Below are 25,644 nucleotides of genomic sequence, written 5' to 3'. Positions count from 1 at the left end.
TCTGGTACAAAGTAGCAATCTTTTTGTGAGGACAGTGTTTGAAAGTAAAACCAGTATCCAAAGATTATTTACTTAATTGTAGCAGAACCAATTAACTAATTGCAACAGGTAACCATAGGTTGCTGGAAAAATAGTTTGTGAGAGACAGAAAAAAAAAGCCAGAACAAGCAAGCAGTGGACAAAGAGTTATTATAAAGAAGAGAAAATGAAGCGTGGAGAAAACAGTGGTTTAATTTGCATCTTGGAGGCAGGGACAGGAGCAAGGACTAACCTGAAATCTTCAAAATTCCAGACAAGAACCATGACCAAATCCTCACTTTCTAGCCACTGCTACCTAAGGTACCCCTTCTGCTTCCAAGGTGCTAATTAATTGTTATTCACAGAGATTTTTGTCTATAGTTAACAGCCTCCTACAGACTTACTCCTGCTAGTAATGTACACTTTCTCCCTCCCAAAGCAACCCAGCTGTGAATCTCCAGACTGATCCAACATGACTCAGTTCTGTTCTAACATGGGCACAACCAAAAACCAACATTACAGCTGTAGCCCACAGCTAGTGTAAGTTTTTTTCTCTTAATTAAAAAGCTGTGGAAGTCTTACAACTCTCTTAATTCTGTGTTTGAATCAGGAACTCTTCATTAAGTGCTATTAAAAAATAATTTTATCTGCAGCTGAAAGAGCTAAACAATGAAAATTCAGGACCAAAAATGACATGGGATCTGCAGTAATTAAGTCACCTAAGCCAGAAATGACTTGGAAGCTCTGGCAGAAAACCTTATTAACCTTTCATGTCCTGGTATGTGCAGAAAGAGTGAAAACCTTTGAGATACCTGCAGTTCTTGAGCATCCTGGGTTTCACTGTGAGGGCCAGGCATTCAAGAGTTTGATGCAATTCACAGCTTTTAGGGACCAAAGTCTTAACTCTGGATTCAGGCCTAAGTAATTAATTGCACCAGAAGTTTAATATTAAACTAGTTCTTTAGATATTGTACATACTTTTTATTCAAGTGGAAATCATTACCTTCACTCTACCTCTTTTAGAAAAGCAGAGAAAATATTTCTTATTCAGGCTTTAAGCTAAAATGCAAATTCAAATACACCACTAACATTTCTTCCCAGCCTTAGGACTTTTTGCTGCATAATGAACCACTACTTCAAATGCAACATTTCATTTAGAAAACACTGTAGCCACATTTTCTTATTCAAAATTGTAATCGTTTTCATTTAAAATATAAACCAAAACAAGAAGTGTTTGAGGGGTTTTGGTTTCTTCTTCTGATTTAGTCGATCTCTGTGCACCCATTTCACCATGAGGGTGATACAATTATATATATTAAATATGCTAATTTGAAGACCAGCAGGATTATCTGAGCATTGTTCTTACTTTCAGCACTTCTTAAAAGAAACCAAAACAATGTTCAGTTGTACGAATGGCATGAATGAATCTGTTAAGTAGTTTGAGAAAGATTTAATTAGTGAAGCATACATAAAATTGAACATCTCTAACAAGGAAAATGGAGTAAGAACTTAAATCTCATTGGCACTTTGTTATGCCAGAGAGATGAGAACTCTGCCTTGTTGTGCAGCTAAGTTAAAACCACCTTTGTTCAGAACAGGTGAAATTGTGATTCCATTAAAGCAGGGAAGTGCACAAGATGTCTGCAATGTGGTTCCAAATTTTATCCCATTGGGCTTCTTAATGTCCAGAGGCTTTTACTATGTAAAATCCCATATCTACTGCAAAATGTACTAATCTGCAGTTATGGGAAGCAATCCCATTTCCCACCATTACGACTGCAACCTGCCATTGTTGCCTGGAGAGTTTGGCTGGACTGTGTATTGATCCTCCCACATGTGGATAAAGGTAAAAGCTGTTGGACAGGTCATACCCTGTTTTATGAAATAAAATTCTAAATCATTCCAAACAACACCAGCAACAACAGCAGCAGTTAGATGCATAATGAAGATAATGTCATCATAAAAGTGTAGAATATGGAAGATGTTCTCTTGGCTGCGGCCTGCATAAATCCTCTTGCCTAAATTCAGCCTGACATATGAAATGTCAGTCCTAGGAGTCTTCCTTTCAAGAAGTCCTTCAGTATCAGGCTGGGCAGTTCACTTTTGTAAAGGAAGTCTGATTGTTCATTCAACTATCTTAAAGTAAGCATCTTCCCCTAAAAATTTTGTATTTCCAACAGAGAAGTCCAACAACACCTTGTAATTGGTATTTTCACAGCACACTGCTTCAGACATAATGTATCCAGGGACAACAATCCATGAAGGGAAATAAGCTTGTGAAGGAGACTGGGAACTTGAGAAACTTGATTCTAAAATTGCAATTTAGCATTTTGGAAAGTCAAGTGCAACTTGGCATTTTCACTTGTTAAGTTTCAACAGAATCTCATTTCATTCTCTAAATCCATAGACCATGTCACTTTAATATTTTTCTGACCCTTCTCTCTCTTCTCCCGTTGAATATACACATATATTTTGTCTCTAAAGAAAGAAATCATGTCCTCTGCATTTGTAAAGTAGAATTTATAGTTTCTGTCTTTTAAAATAAGAAAGTCTGATTACGAACAACAAAGTCTATTCATTACTCTTTAAAATCTGAGACACATAAATCCCTGCAAAAATGTATGAGGGTAAAGGCCACATCCAAAAAGTCTGAAGTAATAGTTTCTTTTTCCCGATAGGCACCTATAAAATCTATTGCTATAGATTTCAATAAAAAGACTTTAGGTAGCAGATCTTGTACCAAGCCCTGTGAGATTCCTTCAGCACACAGGTCCATTCTTATAAAAATGAACAAACAGGAAGGACAAAAAGCATGATTGGAAACTGACTCCAAGCTGATTTATGTACATATTTTCTATCCCAGTGAAAGATGGAGAAATGGATGCTTTTAAGAAAGCCACTCTCACAGTGGATATGTTTAGAGGGCAACGGAGGGTATGTCTGCAGATCACTGAGGGTGTGATGGGGTTTCTCCACCACAGAAATGGGGCTTTTCTGCTTGCTCTCAGGAAGAAGAGTCATTAGATACATCAGAGGCAGTCACTGTGATTGGCTTGTTGTAGCATTGATTGGAGGATCCTGAGAGAAAATTGCACACATTTTTGCTATTCATCGTATAACGTTTATAAGCAGGTCCATAAAACACGGTAAGTAACTGGAGAAAACAAGGCATTTAAATATTCCATGTTAACTAAAAAATAAACCAAAAAACCCCCTGGAAAGATAGTTTCAAGAACAGGATAAGTGAGGGCACGCTAGCCAGGAAAACAAAAGAAGCCCAGATGTCTGGCTGCACCCTGTGATTCAGGCAGCTTCACACACACAAAAAGTAGGAGAGAGTGAGCTCCTCACCCAAGGGAGCTACTCCCGGGCTAGCTGTCAGGTGTGCAGGTGGAGGTAAAGAAGGAGAGAGGGGACTCCTCCTAAGTTCTACTGAAGGTTTATTGATGTGAAGGGACTGGGGACAAACCCAAAAATATCTGTGGGTCCAGGGATTTTATACTGAAGGATGGAAAGGCAGGGATAAGGGATACAGCCAATGGGACAAAGGGAAGGAGGCGGGGTTGAAGCCAAAGGAACCAATGGGAACAACACATAGGGGGGAAACAAGGGAAGTAACCAATGGGATGTCGAGGAATACAGAACTTTCTAGAACTAATACATAGTTAACTGAGGGAAATGAATATTTACAACTTCATACATAAAACAGGGAGGGGAAAACATTAACCAATCATCTTGAAATACACAAATCACTAAACTGGGGGGATGATGGGTTCTCACCCTAACCAGAACATATTGTTAAACATTGGTGCCTTACCACTGGAGGTTGGTTTCTGTTGTGTCTTCGGGGGTCAGGGTGGTCACAGCCACTTGGACCGCTGCAGAAGAGAATAGAACTATATTCACATTATCAGCTGTGGTAAAAGAAGGATAGAGAGACATCACCAAAATATAATGTTCAGCTTAGTTGCAACACTTCTTGTTTAAGAGTTCATGATCTGAAAACCACAAGTTCAAAAGGTGTCCCCAAGATTTAAAAATTGGTGGGTCTCGTTTTTACATGACTTGGAAGACATCTAAAGGAAAGGAAGAGCTTTATCAGTCAGATGCATCCTATCTCTCATCTTTTCTATTGTAGTCTTGGATATAAGTACAAGAACCCTTTAGAAAAAAGAAGGTTTTCTGCCCTTCTCACCTCTTCTTTCTTCAAAGAGTTGTGTAGATCTTAAAATATGAATAAAAACCCATGGGGCCAATTTTTCAAAATGAAGAGGCTGACTTCCACCTCTTGACTTTGCTAAGTCAGAGTTCAACGAGACTCCTCTGAGTACAAGAGAACCCTGAGCTCACCTGTGGATCACGAGCATTGCGGTGGCCAGAGGCCTGTGCTCAGAGAGTGCCTTCCAAGAGGTGCTTTGTTCTGGGGCTCACAAGAAGTCAAACGCCTACCTGGTTTAATGCTTCAGAATAGTTAGTGCCAACTGAGGAGCCATGTCTTGCACTGGCTGATCTGTGCAATAGTCTTTCCCTTTTCTGGAAATTTGATTTGTGTATGAGTAAATCTCATTAATGCCACTGACTTTTGACACCAGGACTTGAGCATAGTATATTTCTTCTTCACCATCACTTATAGTGATAGCCCATATTCCACCACAGTGATTCCTCCTGGACAGTTTGTACACTTAAAATTGGCCCCTTGAGCCAGACCTCTGCCATATTGCCATTGCACAAAACATGTCAGCCAAATTCATTTATCATTATTCAGTTGAACTGTGGTTTTAATCAGATACTGATTTTGTGATACTGCAAATTTCTATCAAGTGTGAGAAGTTGATAAGTTTAATAGAAATTGAGGTTAGTCTTAGGCTCCCATCTGCTCAAAAAGTAAGAGACTGTTTTTCTTGTACACCTGCATTAAGATTGAGAATTTGGAACTCAATTTCCCAAATAGGAACATGAAAGAGAACTGTGAAATTTTACTAGATTTCTAGAGTCTTTAAATTAAACTTTTGGCTTGAATGGAAGAGCAATGTTCTTAAGGTGCTTGAATGCAAACATCTTTTCCAGTATTGTTTATTACTGTCTGCAGGTATGTAATGACTTGCAAATGATGGTAATTTTTAAGATGTTATTAAACCCAGAATTCCTTCCTCTAGGTCCTAACCCTCTGCCACAGAAAAGTCAGTAATGGTTTATCTGGGAAACATGAGTAATCTCCTGCTTGAATATTAATCATTCATAATTAGATTTTTTGCATTCATCAGAATTCTATATAATTTGAGGGCAATCACAGCCCCTGCTTCCCAAACAACATATGCACAAATATTCAAGTCCAAGTCATCCAAATCTCTCTGCTTTTGAAACATGTGTAAGGTTTTTCCCCATCCTGCTTTATAGTGTTTATTATTATTAAACAATATTATAATACAAATTATCCCATATGAAGTATTATACATTTTATAGGCATAATTATATACGTATAAGTACTTTATATGCATTTTATGTATTATGAAATAGTTGCCAAAATAATAAATGCTGCATTCTTCATGATTAGAAGTTTTCCATTCCTCTCTCAGTGTAGTTCAACCTTAATATTTATAGAAGATCTGAAAGACCTGAAGACAACTTCTGCTGTCTCAGTAATCCACAGATAGTTGTAGGTTATTTACCACCAGCTGTTGCTGACAAAGGTTTATTTATCCTTTAATACCACATAAATCCTAATCTCTTACTATAAATTCTGTTAAGGAAAGAGACAGTTAACAACATGTGACTTATCAGGAATAGAAATGAGTGACAGTGGAGTATTGATCAGGAATTTAGACACTTACACTCCATTATCTGTGAAAATGGTACTTGGCCATCTTGGTTGATGAAAAACTTGAAACCTACAGCTTCCTGGAATTCTTTAAAAATACAGGTTTTCACTAAATATGAAAATACAGCATCAAATGCTTATAGTTCTCTAATTACTTATTTATGCCTGGGCTTCTCTATGACAAAGCAGAATGCACACTCTCCCATTCCAATATATTCTGAATTTAATTGAAATCAGCTGAGGTATTATTGGGGTAAGCATAAATAGCTGAATCTCAGTTATGGAGGTAGATTTGGGCTGTGAAAAAGCAAATCCCTGTTTACAAATCCCTTTAACCTGTGATTTCTGAGAGTATTAAGAAATTTAGTTTGAGAGCTGGCATGGACCACTGAAAGTCATTCAGAAGAAAGAGAATTTGAAAGGCTCCAAAATCTGATTTTGTAGTTCTGATCACATCAGTATTTCAACAGCCTTCTCAAAGATTGCAAAAAAAAGGCATTATGAGAGACAACTATTGGGTAGGCAAAATATCTGAGTAGAACTACGCAGGAATTAATTTTGTGTGAATTAGGGTAGCCAAATTTTGCTGGCATTTGCACTCTTGAGCGAATATAATTTAATACTGCCCATTCTCGGGGGACATGGAAATGATGACATCTGCGTTGTCTGCAAATGTAATACAACAAAGCTCGTAAATTGATTATGTGTCACTGGAGTCATTAGAGACCATACTTCAGCTGAGGCAGAGCCACTGACTGTCCTAGTTCTTAATTTCTTAACTTTTTCTTCTAAAACTGTCCTTTTTTGTTAGATTTTTTTTTCCTTTTTCATTTGCCCAAAGAGATGATTCTTCCCATTCCAATGCAAGTCACCAGGTCAGATACTGTTCACACTGTGCTTTTTATTTCATCCAACAACTACTAAAAAAGAAAGAGTGTTTCTATTATTCACAACCTACTTTTTACCTGATCCAGTTCAGTTTCACTTAACGTAGCACTAGCAAGAACCTCATTCCTATATTAAAAGTAAAATATTTTTTGGTGGAGCAAATTTAGTGTAGGCATGTAAGTTTGTGGAGCTTCAGTGATGCAGGGAGCTTGATCCATTGTATCAGAGAGCTTGGCAGAGCGCACCTCATTAGAAGGAAAACATACAGTGGTGAGGATTTGCCCTCATATAGAGTCTGCCGTCTGAGAGCCTCAAGGCTAACCAACAATTTATGGTCTCTTAGTTCCAGGGGCTGGTTTGAGATTTGGGATCAGTTCTGAAATATGCCACAAATATTCTTAGCAAAAAATGTAGAGGAAAGTGGAGGGAGAGTATGCAAACGTGAGAATTTACTGCCTTTTTATCATCAGGTAAGAAAAGTCTCCTGATCAATACAGATAATTCAGTATAAACTCATTTAAAAAATGAACACAGGAAAATTAATTACCACAAGGTCTTTGCTCTTCCCCTGAAGCCTGTGGCATAAACTCAATTTTCTTTCAGAGTGATTTAGGTCTTCCTTCAAATACATGGTAATAGTCACCATGTTGGGTTTTTTTGGGGCTCACAGTCCACTGATGCTTCCTTATTATCCCAGAAAGTGCTCACTGGTGCCTATTATAAGCCAGGGTTAAAAGCTGGTGAATTATATAATCACAGATCAGTGCTTGAGCCCAAGTCCTCACACTGTTTTATGAGCAAGTATGGACACAGTCTATGTAATTTGGGTTAAATCCCCACAGATTTAATACACAGGGAGGTTTAACCACCTCAGTCACACCCAGATCCTTCCAAACTGCCTACATACCTTGCCAGGCAAGTTGCATAGCATGTGGACTTCCACTGTGATATTATTATTATTCATGCCTGTATATCCAGGCCAGCACCTCAGTCTCAGAGCTCTGTTGGGTTGCCTTCTGATTTTATTTGAAAATATTCACCTTTTGATGAGTTTCAGCATAGGTGGTGTGAGACCTGTTCTAAGATTTTGCTCCTACTTGATCTGGAGCAAAACCCTGAACATTATCCCTGTTTTATGGCTGTTGACCTGACACTGTGGCAGCTGAAAGATTGTCAAAAGGTGGCCAAATGGCAAAGCAGGGCTGATCCAGATCTGCTGAGCCAAACACTTCTGCCTACAGCATCTATTCTCTTCTCAAATGATGCACCTCAGGCCTCAAGGGACAGATGAGGAAGAGGTGGGTGATAGGAGTTTTGTTCTGCCCACAAACCTTTTCCAAATGCAAAATGTAGGACTATGCAGAATGATATTTTAAAAACCTGATCCTACCACTCACAAGAACCTCACAAACAGGAGAAAGGAGATGAAACAATACAAATGAAGATTTGTAAAACTGCTATCTTTCTTGACTGCTAAATTAAATGTACATTATTTGGGTGCTTTCTTTGGACAGTTGATGCCTTTGCATGTCTTAAACTGCCAGACTGAAAGTGAGATTTTTGTTTAATTCCAAGGAACTGATTAAATGGGATGAGTTAAATACTTTGTTGGCTTGACTTCTTCATTACTCTTCTAATTAAAGACTGGAATAATCTCCTTGTATTGTGGGTTTTGATGAGATAACTAATCACTTGATCACTCATGCTGGGTGGCTTCGTTTTCAAATTAACTACTGAGTATGCCTTGGGGGATGCAGCTAATTGTTCTCCTTTTCTCTTTTTGAAAATATTACATTTGAATCAAAATAATTGAAATTAAACTTTCATGTAAGAGAGTAAAAAGCTGAGTGCTCAGATTTCAAAAAGAATTTTTACGTTGGTGGATTTATACTTAAATTTTCAGTTGCTAAATGTGATTAAAGATAACCATTTTCATCCAAGAGCCTGAAATTAAGGTGGAAATCACAGTAAGTGTTGGAATATAGATCCTCTCTCACCACTCGCAGCTGCTGAGAATCTCTTCCATGAGCAGAATCACACACACAGATTTGCTTTCTCCCTATATCTTCACCTCTCTGTTCCTGTTTTATTTGTCCCACACGGTCTGCACTACCTAAAACCCTACAATATCTGTTGCAATAAAAGTGCAGGGGTGGAGAGAGAAAGAGAGAGAAAGGCTGATAATCCTTTGATATTCTATGATAAAATAGTCATGTACAACAACATCAAGTATAAGCCATCAGTGAGGAATCCTTGAGGCGCTGTCCTCGGAGGAAGACAAAAGGCTAGATCATTTGTTAAGGTGTATTTTACTTCTAATTACTCTTGTCTCCTGAAAATCAAAAGTTTAATAGCTAGATGTGTACACACGTCGGACACCAAATTGTTCCAGCATCACAGTCAAGATAGTTTTACAATATGTCTTCAACTGGTATTCTTGCATAATTTCATTGCAGAGATTTCATTCAGAGATTTACTTATACTGATAAAGGTCATAAAGCCAAGGCTTTTTTTCCTTATATCATTTTTGTAGGCAATAGTATCTAATAGTTAGTAAAATTCATTCAATTTCTTATTGTGCTTTCCTAATAAATTGTCTGTACTTTAATTTTTCTTCTTTAACCTCCTCAACCTCCTGAACAAAACCCATAAATTAATCAATATTTTAAAACATTCATAATGGAGTGGGATGTGGTGTTTTCTTTTTGAAGTACTATTGGACAGATTATTTGACACTAAGAAATGTCATTATTCAGATCATTGCATGAAAAGCATAAATGCTAGTCAGTGTATTAGGAAGAGTGCAGAGATTTGTATTGATTAAAAAGTTTTGAAACACTCAATCCTTTTTTTCTTTGAACATTTTGAGTTTTAGATTACACCTACAAAGGATTTTTTTTCTTTTGCTTTTAAAATGCATTCGTTTCAAAGACAAACACCCCATTTAATTTCATTTTATATATTGATTTATAATGGTGAGACATATCTGTTCTGCAACAGAGCATGCAGTATCACCAAGGAGATTTTTTCTGATGAGCTGTGGTGAGTTTTTGAAGAATGTTTACCTGCAGCTGACGCAGAAATCCTCAAAGCTGTACTTAATTGCCATCTTCAGAAATCAAATAATTAGCACTTTAATACGGATTAAGGCAATTTACTTCCAAGTGTGAGATTTGAGTTGTCATCATTGTCACCATACATTGTTCAAGAGGTACCTATGAAGTCAATAAGAATACTACAATCTACACCAGCTGAGCTAATATTTTAGTGCAATGGAGAATTTATATGTCACTGACAATATGGAATTTTGGGTTGAAGCTAATCTGTAGCAAACCCTAAGGTTGTCATATCAAATCTTTCTGTTTATAAAATAGCACAGATGTGAATGAAACATTTTAATCAAAATTTTTTACTTGAATAAATTGAAAGTTGATGAAAATCTTGAAATCAACTTGAATTATTAATTTCTAAAAATGGTAAAAATGAAAGGGAAGAGAAAAGAATAAGATGATAGTTTGAGAGTTCAGAAAGTAAAGGGAAAGCAAGTAACTATTTTATACTTTTCAAAAGCAGAAGAAATTACATTTTCAATAGTAAAGAGAAATGAATTTTACTCATCATTGGTTTTACTCATAAATGACATTATAAATTTTTCCTCCATTTTTTTGTTGGTTTTTTTTCAGTAATTTGTTCCCCATCTTCTTCCTCAGCTGCTGGTGAACAGCCTCTCAACTGCAGTTCCTTATCTATTTGTGATCCATCAGGAGAAAAGAATAAAAAGTAATGAGACAAAGGAACACAAACACTTGCTTCTGCTTCCTCAGCAGCCCTTGTTTGGAAGTTTGGGTGGTGGTTAGACCAGGAGTTAGCTCTAGAAATGCAGAAGTCTTTCTGATCTTGAGGTGCCAGCCATGTCTGACTGGTGGAAAATATATAAATATATAATTTTTTAAACAAAATTTGGCTGGTCATTGTCCTACGCAGCCTCAAAGCACTGTCTAGAAGGTATGGAGTGGGGAACACTCAAGTAGATCTGGGAGCAGCTGAGGAACTGGAGAAAAGCATTTTCTGGGGCACTGTCTGAGAGCCCTATCACAGATATCAGAGCTGGTGAATGTGTGTGTGTATATATATATATATATATATATATATATATGTATCTATATATATCTCCATCCATCGTACCACCCCTTCTCCTCCACCCCCTAATATCTTCTGACACTTGAATTTTCAAATTGAGAATTGGCTTGACTAACTCTTCAGGCATTTTCTCAAAACTCTCTTTCTGCCCATACAAAAAGCTGTTTCCACAGATCTTATAACTCATTCATGATTATCACTCTTATGATTGAGGTCTCTCATAATTATGGTTTCTTAGGTTAAGTTTATTTCACAGCCTGATATCCTTCTGACACTAATTTTTATAGATTGATAAGTAACTGAAAGATGAATCACTATTTCCAGCCCATCTGACCCGTTTTTATGAGTCGCCCGTTCTGGTTTCCTGTCTGAGGCACTGATACAAGGAAAGGATTCCCTTCTTGACTATTTTTTCCTCTTCTGCATTTGAAACACCTTTGTTTCAGATGCAGATTCCTGGATGATGATACTTTAAACACATGTATTTATTTTTTTCACCAGGTCTTACTTTATTCATATCAGGATCTCACAAAGTATTTTTTTCAAAAAGTAAATGTTTTTAAATGATATATCACAGACAGTGGGTCAGGATGGAATTTAAAGAGGTCATTCATGCTGACTACACTCAGGCACAGAGAAAGGATTAATCATAAAAGTTCATGATGAACGTTTTTCTAAGTTGTTCTTAGAAACATAGAGTTACAAGTTGCAGAAATCCCTATAATGTTCTAATCCACTCCTTTTTCTGCAGAGGAAAAGCTTTTCCTGCTGTGTAACCCAGACTGCTTTTGGTGCTGCATAAACTCCACTCTTTCTCACTTCCTTTACACAGAAGAATAAGTTCAATGTTACACCACAAATGTAGAGTTTTGTTATCACTCACCTAAATTGCACTGTTACAATCTGTGAGTTGAACCCCACTGCTTTTCTCTTGTTTTTCTAGATGAGTCATGATTTGCATCCCAGTGAGAGAAAAATTATACAAATCACATAACCAGCAAGAAATAAAAATGGGAAAAAGATGGATGAAAGGAGAATCAAATCTAGAGATTTATGAACTTAATAGTGCAATTTACATAATGTCTTTACCTCTGTGTTTTATTATTGTTTTATTTATCTTTTTGTTCTTCGGTTAATCTCATATTCATTTGTCCCGTAGATGAATTCTGGATTATTAAAATATGAATTGGATCAGGGGACACACTGTCTGATTAAAATAATATCCAGTTACTTCATGCTGATATACACCGAGGCTAAAATCTAAATATTGGAGCATTATCAATCTACAGCATGTTTTAACAGCATAGCCTGAAACTACTAATTGTATTCCAGGAATTAAGGGTGGGTTTTTTTCACTAAATGAGAACAGAAAATAATGAAGTAAATGATTAAGCAAGCAGAGGTTCTCCCAGGCTGTATCTTAATGTATCACTGGAGACCATTGTGGACTTCTGTTCATAAGGACAGCCTATTAAAAATGACATATACCGGAGAAAACAGAACTTTTGAGACAATTGAGGCTGATTAATGTCTAAAATATTTATTTTAAAAGTTGCTTAAAGAACAGATAAGAGAGATAACCTTTATTGCTACTGCAGCAAAATTTGTGTTAGATTGTGATTAGAATGCTATGAACTATATTTTTATTAACATGCTAAAATTAGTGCATCATTCATTTCCTCAATATAATAAATAAAAATGATTCAACAGTGATATGATGAACATACTTTATTCCTCATCCAGTACCATTACACTTGGTCATGGGGAATCTGCTGGAATCAAGTTATACCAGAAAGACTTATTTTTTTAAATATTTTATGCAATCCAAATAGATTTCAATTCACTTCAAAGTGCTGATTTCAGAACTGCAGAGAGTATTAAAAGAAGTGTATCTGCTTTATAAGAGCTCATCTATTTGCTTCTTTGAATCACAAGCCACATCAGCATTTGAATTCTAAATAAAGATTGGCCAAGGTCATCCAGAGCTCAAATAGTGAACCTCAGGAGATCCAAGAAAATGGTTCTTATGCAAGTTTTGGTCTGTAATAAATGCAGCTCTTCATCTCTCCTCACTCTAGATATATAAACAATCATGTTGCATTATATACAGTATGTTAAAACATTTACATTTGGGAGGATGATGTTATTTCCCAAAGTTGTAGGTGTTTGATATAACTACAGAGTACCTTCTAAAGATGGAAAAATTACAATGGAAATTAGAAATCAGTGAAGAAGGAATAATCTGATCAAACAGAGATGTGCATTTCCGGCAGTTTGAGTTAGTCACAGATCCTTCCCTGCTTGCTTCAATATCTTATCAATATAAAGTGAATTCACCTCAGAAAGGCTTGGTCGAAGTTTCACGATACAGGGACACATAGAAACACAGAACAGGAGCAGAGAAGGATCCAGAACACATTCGCTTACACAAAATGAGCACAAAATGAGTCCAGTATTAGATATGCCACAGGGATGTGTAAAAGTTTGTGATGAGATATCAAGGGAGAACTGAAAGCACAATATGTAGATGTGACAGTGAAGAAGTTAGAAAATTCTGGCAGACCTATACTGACCATGATATCATGTTCTGGATAACAGTATAGCCTCATTCAGCTTAAAAAAATATATATAGTGAAAGCAAATCTCCTTTGTCAACTCCTTGTTTTTTATTAATTAAAATATTATTGAATTGTTAACAAAGTTTTTTCAGAAAGGGGGAAATGGGAAATTACATCATTGGTGAGGTATGCAGCTTTATGCCTTCCAATACACACAAAATTACAAAATTGTGAAATTGTGAAACTATTTAAAAGGAATTCTGTATCCTTGTCTTTTCCAAGGGAATGGTGAAAATTATATTTCTCGTTCGGAAGCAGTCAGAAATTAATTTCTGTAGTGTCCAGAGTCCTAAACCCTCAGACACACCAGGAAGTGCATTCCAGGATAATTATAGAAATCACTGTGCTGCTCCTTGATTTGTAAAAGCCATTGCACAATGACCCATTATCACACAGACTTGTGTACCCAGGCTCTTATGTGATACTGCTTAATTTATCCAATATGTAGGTCACTCAGTTGGGTGAATATTTCTCCTTTTGAGATCAGGTACATGAACTAGAATTGGAGGGAAAAGAGAAGAAGAAAGAAAAATAAGGCATAAAGATCAAACCTTATGATACCTTTAAGCACAGGTAGAACAAAAAGCTAAAGTGCTAGGAGAAATCTCTATTCCCAGTGTATACTTTCCACTCTTTAAAGAACACAGGTGTTCTGGGGACAAAGGAGTGATACACAAGCAGTTTGTACAAGTAGTTCTCATGGTTCCCTTGGAATGCTTCCAAAGTGCTGGTCCATGCTTGGCAAATCCAGTGTGAACATCAGCACCAAAACATTCTTCCCATGTCACAGCTGTTGAGACAGGACATTAATCCTGGTGTTTCTCTTAAAGCCACAATTTGTTTAGGTGAGATGGATAATGGTCCAAGAAGAGTGTGATAACTCCATGGTGTCTCAAGTTCATCAACACTATGTTCCAAAGATCTCATTCAGGCTATGAACAGGAGGATCTCATATCTCACCTGTATCTCCCACAGACAGGTCTTGTTTTGTCCTTAGCTGGACACGCAAGCCTGAAAATCAGGATTTGCAAACCCAGGCGATTTTGTTCTATGTTAATGTCATATGTTCCTTAAATTAAGGATCCTTGGGGCCAGGAAAATTGTGAACTGAATGCTTAGTTAGTAAACAAAGACAGTATAGATATGGCCTGATTCTTCTTTAATTAAATTCAATGTAGAGGGTCCCATTAAGTCTAAATAATATGGATTTAGAATTTCATGAATAATATGCATATTATTTCTGTTTTGAAGGGAACATAGGGAATAACGGATAATAAAATAAATGCACTTTTCCAAAACCTTTTTATTGTTATGACTTCCTGACTCAATTAAGATTTTAATTATAGACTTAATATTGCAAGTTTTCTTTTGTAATGTAATTAAAAAATAGATTGCTACTGTTGAAGACAGCTTAGATACAATGTCATTAATTCAAAATTATACATTGGAAAGCAATCTGTTGCCATTTTATTAACCTATCATGCATCTAGATGTGTTAAAGTGATTTGCTGGCATTTCAAACACCATTTGAATACCAATAAGAAAGTAGCTAAACTGTGCTAATTGACACTTTGGAAGTGGGTTGGTTAGTAACTTGTAGCTCCTTTGAAATATCTCAGTTAAAGCCTAATCATCTTTTTCAAGTAGATTGCACTTAAAGTATTTTAATGAACACAATTAAGACTTAATTGTTTATGTTATTTTTATCATAATTGGCAGATTAATTAGATATGCATCTTCATATTACTGTTTAATAGGTGTTCTTGTTATCAGTTGACATTTAAGAATGCTGCAATCACTGTTCTTTTATGTTTTAATATCTAAATTGAGAAACTGTGCTTTGGAAAAGAAGGAATGAATATAATTGTCCAGATTTTGTGTAGCAGTGGAATTGCTATACTGGATCAGACCCATGAACTGTCATCTTCCCTGATGTGTGCAAGAACCGGATGCTGAAGAAGAATGAGTAAATCCTCCTATCCCCATTCAGCAGATGTGTAATATCTCCCCAAGGACGTCTCATTGAAATCCCAAAGGATTTGGATTAAATCATTAAGTACAGGGTTAATTTTATTTTCTTTTTAAAATTTCTGGTAGTTTTAACTAGAATCTGTTTGAATGTTTCTTCTCCATATAAACCTACTGCCTCTATTGGAGCTTCTCTAATTCTTTAGTGAAGACTATTAACCGATATCAGAGTGCATTATAAAATGGTAAAAACCAAGTCTCTGCAAAAAGTCCAACAAAAATCATGCCTGAAGTTACAAAAGCAAGTCTCAACTCCAGATTTCTTTGTCTGAAGAACAGGAACACTAGGAAGAAAGGAAGTAAATAAAATGTTACAGAAGTAGTTCAGATCTGCAAATTTTTCTTGGAAGAAAATTACCATCCCTCAGTATTCCTAAAAAAAACCCAAACAGACTGAGAAATAAGAATCACATAAGAAATATCAAGCCTTTGTACTAGAGAAGTCATGCCTGCTCCCTAGGAATCAGCAGAAAATGGCTAAAATTGGCATGATTTGTGACAGTTTTCAGTAAAAGCTGTCAGGACCATCTCTTTGTGCAGCCCTGTCCCAGGGACATCACAGATTTCACTCTGCTGGGCTACCTGTCTGCCTGGCCAGCATGAATTCACTGGAGAGCTGGTTCCCAGTTCTCATGAGGTCTGGCAATATGGGGGGCCAGCTCACCTGTGTGACTGAGAGTCCTGACTAATTCCCATGTAAAAACTTCCTCAAAGTGTATCCTGGTTCCTAAACATCTTCCCAGAAAGGCTGATTGAAAACCTTCCTGGTTCTCACCAGCAGTTCACCAAAACTACATCAATATGGCCATTCTTTTATGCAATTCAAACAAGCTTTAACTGCAAATTCTCAATCAACTTTATTCTCTGAAAATGCTAAATTCGAGGTATGATTCCTGAGAAAGAGACATAGATACCTCAGGGTGCATTGAATAAGCACATCTGAGTTGCCACTGAATTCTAACTTTTCTGTGCTTTCTCCTATTATTCCTAGACATTTCCCTGAAAAAATTGCTCATACTGTGCCATGAGGCTGTCTGCAATGTGGGCACTTGACAGTGAAAGATAAATTCATATGCACTGTCATTTCACTACTGATAGAATATTTATGATGGCAGAAGAGAGTCAGACTCTCAGCCTTAAGCTGGAAGCCTCTGGCACAGGATCCAAGATTTGGTAGCAGAAATGACCAATATAAAACAAGGGGAGAGCAATGTACCTCAATAGAAGAACAAAAAGAAAAAAAAAAAACTGGAAAAAACCCCACAAAATGACCAGACATTTGGAATACGTCTTGGATAGAACAAGTGAGAAACACTGAATATGAGTGTGAATAAAAATTCATTCACTCTCTTCTTCCTGAGTCTAGGTTCTATCCTCTGTTATGGATTTAAATATATATATTTTAAAATAAATGAGAGGGGATTAAAGAGATTAAAGCTTCTATCTTCTTCCTTCCAGGGAGAAGTTCCTAATTTCTGCCCTTCCACTGGTAGTGGATAAAGGATATAGAAAAATCTTAGTCTAATGGTTAGAGATCTGATCTAGGAAAAGGGATTTCATGTTTCATTTCCTGAACTCTTTGGAAACTTTATACAGGACTCAAAAAGAAATTAACCCCTCAGAGCAGGAAACATCACATCCAGCTCCTGCCTAACCTTCCCAACCACCTGGGTGCAGAGGAAGGTCATACAAGTGTAAATATCCTTTCTACCCTTGGGTCCTCTGAATGGTTGAGGGTGCTTAGGAAAAGATTATAAAAGCAAGGGAAACACTAGTGGGCAGAAGAGAAGAGAGTATTAATCCTGATGCTTTCCTTCTGACCCTACGAGAACTTCTTTCCTTCTGACCTTATGAGAACTTCTTTCCTTCCTATGCAGTGACCCAGGGCTAACAAAAAGTACAGTTCTGTTGGAATAACCAAATATACATTATTTTTGAGGCAAACATGAATATTCGTGCAATCATAGCTATATAATCTTCAAAGCCATCTTCAGTCTATCCATCCCTCCCAGGTCAAGGCATAGCAAATGCTATATTTAGTCTCCAGCTTCCAGATAAAGAATTTAGTGCAGCAGCAAAGAGGGAGAAGAAAAATGGGCTGTATTGAAATTGTACAGGGATACATTACATAGTAATTCATGAACCTGCTGTAGCTAATGCTGTTATCACAAATCTACTGCTATTTATGGTGCTAGAGTATGCAAAGAAATGCTCAATTCAGTTTTACATATGTAAATTAAACATATAAAACTGCACATCTTTCCTTATTAGGCTGTGAAATGTTATGACTCAAATGTGACAAATAAGTTATTCATAGGTACTGGTGGCCATCCATTTTATACTATTCCCTGCAGACCACAAATACCTTTATATCCTAATGAATTCCCAGACTCTCTGGCAGAATCAGCCAAATAGATTTTAAATATTTTAAAGCATTTCTGAATAAGTTAGTAGGTACTCCACTCTAGATCCTATTATATTCCCCAGCAAATAAACTACTTTTCCTTCTGGTTTTTTTTCCCTCTGGATTCAGTTTGATTGCTGTCTGAAGAAAAACCTTGAAGATAAAGTTGATTAATTTTAACAGGGATAAAGAGTCATTTGAGTTAAAATCCACCTTGTGCCTTCCACATTCCATCTTCCTGCAATAACACAGATTTGAGACTGCCAGCTGTAAGGAAATGTTGGTGTATTTTACCAGTCAGTAATGTGGGATTTGAGAACTCAGTGCTGAATCCAGAGATGTACCACAGATTTTACTTGTGACATAAGAGGTCCCCTAATTTCTTTGTCTCATATTAACATCTGGAAAAAAAATCTATGTGCATCTCACAGTACATTTTGATGTCTTAAATATATTACAAAAAAAAGGGAAAAAGGGTACTGATGTGCAATCTCTGAAAATGTCCAAAGGACCTGGGTAATGAAAAATTCAGGGAAAAGAAAGAAATGTGGAACTGATGTCACAGATCTGTTCCTCAATTCATGTTTCTCAGAAGGGCTGATAGAAAAGACACCATGATCCCCCAAAGCTTTATGAAAGCAATCCCTAACTGCTTTTTGGAAGCCCAACTTCTCCCAAATGTTATTGTCTTGGGAAGATTAGATGAGGAAGGAATAATTAATTGAAATTTATTAAACAAACAGAGAAATGAGATGTTCTTGTGTAGTCCTCTCAATCTAGTTGTATTTGCTTACAGCCACTGTCCCTAAGGGGCTATTAAACTTCAACAATCTTTCATTCAGCTGAGTATGGTCATTCTCTTAAGCCTCTGACATGAAAAAAAAGGTATTTTCCTCCCAAGGAATAAGTTTGAAGTGTGTGTAATTCAGAACTATTAGAAAGTATTTCACTGTATTCGAGATATTAGATTGTACTTCAGTTTCACCTTTCAGAAATGCTGATACAGTGGTGTGATGTCATTTGAAAGAAGACAATACACAGATTGGGAAATTGGGAATGAGGAATGAAAAATGTTTCTGTTTATTCAGAATTTTTTGAAAAATAATAATAATTAACCACAAAACCTTTATATTATCTGAACTCACAAAGGCAGCTGAACTGTTTTTCAAAAGCACATTCCTTTGCATGCCTATGTCAGGTACACGGAACCATGAATACTTAAACCTGCTCTTGGCTGCTCTTGAGACACATTCTAGTTAGAGCAAGGTGTGTTACCTCCCAGCTTTTACAGAGCTAAAAGTTTGTCAGCCCAAAACTTAATAGATTCCCGGATTTCCTCAGGCAAGTGATCAAGAATTTTTTCTTGACAAGATGTTTTTAGGTAAGAAGTACATTCTAAAATGATGGAAAACTTTTGTCTGGTCTTTCATCTGTAATGCTGTTGCTTTGTAGGGAGCCAGCTGTGCATGTCATGAATGCAATGCCATAGTTTTGATAGATTGGTATTTTCCTGTGTTATTGAAAGGTGAGAGGTAGGCCCTGGGAAGTACTTATGCCTTAGAAGCAGAGAATTTTAAATTTCATTTTATTTTAGGGCTTTCCCACACCGATGACTAGGCCAGTGAGAAGCAGAGACAGCCACAAAGTAACTATTCCAATACCCACAGGTCTCCATTAAGCATTATCCATATCTACAGGGAACCAAAACAGATTTTCTTTAAGGCAGGAAAAGCCCTTCTGAGTATAATTAACCTCACCAAATTGAATTTTTATCAATTTACTTCCACAGGATCTGCCCTGTGTTTATTTACTGGCTTCTGTTCCTATATGTTACTTGTTTTGTTTTAAAGTAATATTGTTCACTTCAACTTTGTTACAAATTACTGCCTTTCAGGGGGATTAGTCAGGAGTCTCACGCAAGAAACTTATAAAGAAGTGGAGGGAATATAAACCAGTGATTAATCACATATTTGTCTCAAAAAGAGACCTTTCTTTCCCTTTTATCCATATCTCATGTGCAGTCTCCAGCCTCCTGAGACAAAGCTGAGTTTATCTGCAGACTGGCAATAACAACAACACTGCGGAGGTGAAGAGGAGATAAGCCAAGACTCCTTATGAAACTGCTACTGGCAAAATGAATGCCCCAAAGGGTTGGAATTGGCAGTTAACTCTAAGCTGTTTTCTTCAGAAGTGCAAAAATAGCCTTTATGTTTTCCATCAAAACAAAACTTTAAGCCACTGCATTTAGGAAAGAGAAAATTCTTTCAAAATTGGCAAGGGAGAAATGTTTTCGGTTGTTGTGTTGTTCTTTCTGCAGGGTTTGTGCCCACAGTTTACTCAGCAAATTTCAGAGCACCTTTAAGGTTTTATTTGTGTTCCTCTAAGCCTTGGCCTTGAGATTCAAGAAAGTGTGTTTAAGCCAGGCTGGATGGGGCCCTAAGCAACTTGATCTGGTGGGTGGTGTTGGAACCACATGATCTTTAAGCTCCCTTCCAACCCAGGCCATTCTACGATTCTCTGATACACTTCCAGTTTAGCACAGTCTCTTAAAACTAATTGGATAATTCTGGGTAATCCCAAATACTCCAAGTGATGCTCTAGCGAACCAAGTGACTCATTTTAAATCCCAAAACCTCACACTACATCCCAGTGTTGACAGCATGCCATACCAGATCTGCCACTCAAACATCCCATCTGCAGGACTGAAGAATTTAACTGATGTCTTTTCAAGCAGTGATGGTTCGGGGCTGAAGAATGTACACACCAATCCCACATGTTAAAGAAGATCTAATCTAAATCTGCCCTCTTTCGGTTTAAAACCATTATCCCTTGTCCTGTCACTACATGCCATTGTAAAATCCCTCTCCAGGTCTCTTGTAGCCCCTTTAGGTCGTGGAAAGTGCTAAAAACACCTCCTTGGAGCCTCATTTTCTCAAGGCTGAGCAACCCCAGCTCTCGAAGCCTGTCTTCATATACCCATAACATGCACTGGTGCCTGTCCCACTTCTTTCTTACTCAAGAACAGGGGCCAATTCATAAATTTAGTTCTGTTAATAAGGGCTGCATCCAAGCACGTACATAAAAGTTTGGAGAAGGTCTAGAATATCAGGTTTACTCTGCTGAAGAATGTAGACAGTGTTTCTTTGTGGGCTTGGGGTTTCTTTTTAGTATAGAGTTTTATTACCATGCCATCCTCATTCTTTTTCTGGCTTCCTTGTAGTGGAACTGAACAAACTAATTAAAAATGTTCAGGATTCACTATTACTCATTTATAAATTGGGAATGTTCCATTCATTTCTTACACAGGCATGTGCAGAGATTACTTGCTTGTTTTACAAGTGTTATGTAGCATACAATCCCTTTGTTCCAGAAGTTAAGACCTCAGCTACAGACATTTTGCTTTGGATTAAAAATTGGCATGCACTGCTTCCTTCAGAAACATAATTCCTTTGGCAAATTGCCCTTTTATACTTCAACAAGTTTTCCTTCTTGAACACAGATTTTTACTCTCTGCTTTTTTCTCTGATAAAAAGCCCTTTTTTATATTTGGTACACTTGGACATATACTTTCTACTTCATAGCAAGGCCTCTGCTTTATTCTTGCTTAAGGTATGGTCAGGGGAAAATGGTTCTCCTTGATTTTAGTCACTGTCAAATTGTACAATATTTTTTCTTTTCACCTCTGATTGACATACATGTGGATAACCCCCCAGAATTTAGATAGTGCTCACTCATGTTTTAATCCATTTATGTATCTGAATAATAAAAAAAAAAAAAAAAAGAAACAGTAATATTTAATAATACCCAAAATGTGTATGTCATTGCTGGGCTGTATTACAGAAACATCCACAAACCAGGGAGCAGAAACACATCAAGAAAATAAATAAAGCCGGAGTCCAAAGACAATTATAAGTTCTCTGAGTTACCCAGAAACAGTTTGTAGAGGGTGAAGGGAGAAGTTAATCTAACCCAGACTCATCTAAAAGTTAGATAAGTACATCTGAGCTAGTTAGCTCATGTTCCCTTTATAACCATTGGGAAAAAAAATATAAAGAATCCTCAGAGGGAAATTCACCCAGTCTGTGTGAAAGATCCATGCTAGTGTGTGATGGGCTGTTTATTGGGACAACCCAATTCCTAGCATGCACTCAAACATTTAATGTTAAACAACAATAGAGATGAGTCTCATCCTGGATTAAAGCTTTATGTCAAGTTCCCTACAGTTTTTTCCCCTTTAATTCTGTTTCCCAAGTGTATTTACACAACAGAATGGACAAATTGCCCTCTTAGCCTATGTATGCTGCTTGACTTGTCAAAAGATGCTATTCTCATTTTACACAGGGCTAGCTGATAAAATATGACAATTTGGCATTGGGTGTGAAATTATTCATATAACTCTGGATTTTCCTGCTTTTCAATGCCATTTTTAATTGAATCACCTTTACATATTAATTAGTTTCCTCAGCTGGTTAGAGGAATCAAAGAATAGAAATCATTGCAGAACTGGAGATTCATTTCACAAAACACTTAGATGAAGTTCAGCCCAATATAATTTTCTTAGAGTCCAAACAGCAAATCACTGTTTAATGTAAGAAAAAATGGAAAGACAATCAGACCTAGGTTTTTACACGTGGACATCAAATTTGTGTGAATATTTTAAAAATATTTCTTTCAATACAAAAATTACTCAACTTTCATACATCACCCAAAAAAGCTGATGTTTTTCTTTAACTATTTAATTATCTGCTCCCACTTCTTTTACTTCTGTTGCCAGCTGTAACTTTATATGTGGTAGCTTTTGCACCACATATGTTTACTTTCATGTATACTGAGGAAAGACCAGCACAGTAAAGCATGCTCAGGGTCACAAATATATGTCAACATGTATCATATATCCTCCTTCCCATGTGACTGACTCTAGCCAAATGAGACAGCTGTTAAACTAGGCAGGAAGCCAGGCTGGGATTTAAAGGCTAAAGGAGACTTAACATTAAAATAATTCTTTGAAAAGAAACCCACAGCAGCTGTAGTCACTAGAAAAACTTGAAGGTCAGTGTTATTTCACTGTAGCATCACACTCCAGTGCTAGACTGTTCAAGTAATGAGAGAAATCAACCTACACTGAGCATAACTTAATTATGGTTGCTGAAATTTGGTGTTACAACTGTCTAGAAGCTTTTGCTCATTAATTGTGTAGAAAGTTAATGACATGTAAACTGCTTTTTAAATCTTAATTTGTTCTTTATATTTCAGAACTTCTGTCTGTCAGAATTCAGAGAGCTGACAAAAGAGGATTTAAGCAAATAGTGCAGTATAAGAAAATGTTATGAATGCATGAAACAGCCACAAGATGAGTTAAAGACATAGATTGTGCTTGAGGATATGGAGGACCAAAGAAGACCATTGAAGTCACACCAGAAATCAAACTTGCCCAAACACGAGAGCTCATGTCTCCTTTCTTCCTCTATGAGAACAATAAGCAGAATACAAAACATCTGTACTCATAAATAAAATTCCCATGTAAGCAAGATATAAACCACAGAGATGAGTTTAGCCAAGTTCTATCTGCTCTACCTGGTATTACTGCAGTTTGGATTTCTGGTTGTTCAACATACACAAGTCTCCTTTCCAATAGTTACTGACACCTCTCCCATAACACGAGTCCTCTCCGTAAGAGTGGAATATCAGCTTGCTCTAACCATGGCTGCTCCTGCTTGGATAAGCTAAATGAAAAATAGTCACACCAAAGGAGCTTGTCAGCAGATGAACCAGAAAGAACTGGACAGCCTTTAGCTCAGAAATGTGCTCAGAAACTTATTTTAATGCTTATAAATATATATTTTTAAAATCCAAATCAGGTGAGAAATTTTAGTGTCAAGAAAAGAGGGTGCAATTGATATACATTCTACCCATTATATTTTTTTTGCCTTGTTTTAATGCTGAACTGCAAAATGCCATTATTTGAGATTTCAGTGTAATATTTTTTTGGCATATCATTGAATTTGGGGACTATATTTATTTTATAAGATGTTTATGAAGGCCATGACCCAGGATTTCTACTCGGAATAGCCTTTAGGATTCTGGTTAGATCTCTGTGGAACTCGAGTGAGTGTATAAAGTTAACTTTTCCTGAATCAGGATTAAAATAAGCTGTTATTTTCTGTTCAAGAAAGCTTCTACTAACTGGCAGTAATAACTTAAAGAGATAAAAAGGAGCTGTCAGTCTCAAAAAACCCTTGGTTTGAAAGGAGGTTAATCTTGCTAAATCCTAGACTGACAGAGATCTTGCAAGGATTCCCAGAGCTGAATATCCATCCAGATAAATAGAAATAGCCACTTCAAAATCTCTCAGAATTAGCCCCAAATTTCCTAAAGTATTAATGCAAAATCCTTCATTTGTTTATTTATTTATGTAGCTTGCTTTCTAGAGAGAAACTCTGCACATTTACATCCTGAAACCAGAAAGTAAGACAGAAGCCAATTCAAAATAGAAAGTTTGATAAAGCAATAATTGAACTGTGCATTTGACACAATTAAAACATGCTAACTCTCTGCAAGCAGGACCAATTTCAAAGGTTTTCCAGCTTGTATAGTGAAGTCTGCAAGAGTTGTGTCTTGTCCAGCAAGGCCTTTCATCCTCAGTGTTTTCCCCTACAGCAGTTTCACTGGGGAGCATCAAACCCTGGTGGATGCCAGTGGTTTAATGTCAGTGCCAGGTATTTTTCAACTTCAGTTGTCAGAGGAGTTAAACTCTTCTGGACCCACTGATTTAACGTGGCCTTCTTGTCCTGGAAAAAATTTGCAGGCACAGCAAAGAGGACAGTTTTGCCAAAGTGTCTGTGCTACCTCAGTGAATGCTGGGTAGCATGTGGAGATGGTGGAATGTAGGCAACACAATTTAGGGTAAAAAAGGCAAAATGAGTGAATGAAACAGAATGAAAATAATTATATCAAGGAAACCAAAACATTTCAGTGTTGGATGGGTTCTTTTGTTTGAGTTTTTTTAAGATTTCTGGATTGGCAAATCGTGAAGCTGGGATTGGATGTAGAGATTAGAAGGAAAACTAAACAAATCTAACAGGACTGCCAGAACTGTTAATACCAATACTCTTACTCCAAACAGCTCTGCATCATTTGGCAACAATCAATTCCGTTTGTGAAATGGGAGAGAGAAAAAAATGAACATAAAAGGACTGAGCCATTAAATAATTACCAGCTGAGATTCAATTTAGGGAACAGCTGAAAGGAGTGAGAGAAGGTCACACCAAATTAGAGGCCAAAACTCAATGCCCCTGGTCTTCTGAGCACCTCTGATGTGCTGTGTAGGAATGAAATTCCCTTGGCCTTTACTTGGAAGAGAAGCAAATGCATTCATTTCAGCAGTAACTGGGATTTCTTTCTTGGAACACCAGTTCCTGGTGCTGGTGGTGAGAAACATAGGTAATGATAAAAGCGGTTTGGCTACAATTTAGAAGACAGTTATACTGTTTCCAAGGAGAATGAAAAGCCACAGATCTGCATCATCTAAATTAATAGGAACTTTGGAACAGGGTTGAAAAAGAGGTTAGCCAAGACCTTTGCTGTTAGAAAACATGGAGTTTATGGTTGTATATAGCCAGCTGTGTATGTCTTTAAGCCTTTATCAGGGAGTCTGAAGCCAAGGGTTGATTTGCTGCAAATTTAAACACTAAGAAAGCAGATTTAAGATGAATATAGTATTTTGTAGCATT

General features: G+C 36.8%; 1 long non-coding RNA gene across 2 annotated transcripts in view; it reads right to left on the bottom strand.

Moving 5' to 3' along the window:
• LOC108448660 overlaps window positions 1-25,644 on the bottom strand; it is a 53,944-nt gene that overhangs the window by 25,075 nt on the left and 3,225 nt on the right. For both annotated transcript variants that reach the window (XR_001864622.1, XR_001864621.1), the window contains exon 3: window positions 3,836-3,896. This is a non-coding gene — a long non-coding RNA (uncharacterized LOC108448660). The remainder of the gene's footprint in view (window positions 1-3,835; window positions 3,897-25,644) is intronic.

The sequence above is a fragment of the Corvus brachyrhynchos genome, unplaced genomic scaffold, assembly GCF_000691975.1.
Source record: "Corvus brachyrhynchos isolate BGI_N302 unplaced genomic scaffold, ASM69197v1 scaffold166, whole genome shotgun sequence".
NCBI lineage: Eukaryota > Metazoa > Chordata > Aves > Passeriformes > Corvidae > Corvus > Corvus brachyrhynchos.
The sequence above is the reverse complement of the archived record's forward strand: the minus strand, read 5'-3'. Positions and strand labels throughout refer to the sequence as shown.